The sequence below is a fragment of the Bison bison genome, unplaced genomic scaffold, assembly GCF_000754665.1.
Source record: "Bison bison bison isolate TAMUID 2011002044 unplaced genomic scaffold, Bison_UMD1.0 scf7180017864368, whole genome shotgun sequence".
NCBI lineage: Eukaryota > Metazoa > Chordata > Mammalia > Artiodactyla > Bovidae > Bison > Bison bison.
The window spans coordinates 6,004,469-6,005,642 of record NW_011494940.1 but is presented as its reverse complement, the minus strand read 5'-3'; the positions used below and the strand labels follow the sequence as shown (position 1 = coordinate 6,005,642).

General features: G+C 47.0%; 1 protein-coding gene across 1 annotated transcript in view; it reads left to right on the top strand.

Moving 5' to 3' along the window:
* The window catches only part of LOC105000158 (zinc finger protein 280B-like), a 31,805-nt gene that overhangs the window by 7,862 nt on the left and 22,769 nt on the right, over positions 1–1,174 (top strand). The gene's annotated exons all lie outside the window — the stretch shown is intronic.

The following is a 1,174-nucleotide window of genomic DNA, read 5'->3' as shown; positions in this document are numbered from 1 at the left end:
CCAGTGCTCATATGAGAAGCTTATCCATGGCGTGAAGGCAAGCCCTTCTCCTCCTTAGTGAGTTGCACCCATGGGAGATCGGATTTTTTTAGTCCACGCATTCAGAGAGTGCTTTCTCAAACTTGAAAGCCAACAGTGAGTGGTCACTGCTGAACTGCAGATGCGGCCTGGCGACCCTCCTTCCATTGCTGGACAAATGTGAACGCTGCACAGGCCTGAGGTGGCTTGGCCACACTTTGCACAGATGGAGAAATGGGGCATGCTCTCCTGGCATAAGGGAACTCCCTGAACATTTCTCGAATACCTGCCAAGGAGAAGGTAAGGACAGCTCCCCTTTAGTTCCACGACCCACCGGTGCCAGAGACATGCACGTCTGCCCATTTACCCTATTGAGGCCCTTTCAACATGTGCTGGGGTCCAGCCCCATCACCATTCAGGGATACCCTCAAGAAAAATGGTGTAGGCAAGAGAGAAAAGTAAAGGAGAGCAAAAGAGGCTGATATTCCCTGGTTTACACAGAAAGCCAATAAAGCCCCTGACATGGGACTTGCTCTGTTCACAGAGGCCACAGGCGCCCTCTGAATGGAGCGAAGATGCAGAGCACCTTCTCAATTGGGTTTTAGAAGCCTGGGCAAAAAAAGTGAACTCAGAGAGCCCCTGTGCTCAAGGGAATCTGCCTGAGAAAAAGAGAGAAAGAGAAACAAAGAATGTCACGGGGAGACCCAGCTTAGGTGAAACGGGTCTGCAGCTTTATTTTCAAAAGGGGCTTTTATACCCCGAGTTACACATTTCCAGGAGTGAAAGATACAATGTCATGCAGAATCAGCTCAACATTCCATCAGTTTTACCTTTAATGAAACCAGGATATTTTCCGCATAACTTTCCACAAACAATGTTCTTATGTTGTATACATTATCTACTGGCCCTATGGCCTGTTAACATTTTGTGACTCTTGATAAAGGTTGGTCAACCTGAAAATCTGCTTTCCCTTTATCTTTCCATCTGCAGTCCCCCTCAGGAAACAGAGTTACATTCTCATGGAACAAAGGTGCAGTGGGTTACAACAAAGAGAGTACTTACTATCACAAGGGTCTTATGTTGCTAATACCAAGGCTACTGCTTGTTTTTCTTGCATACCAACTACACTAGCTAATGCACTCCCAGGTGCACATTG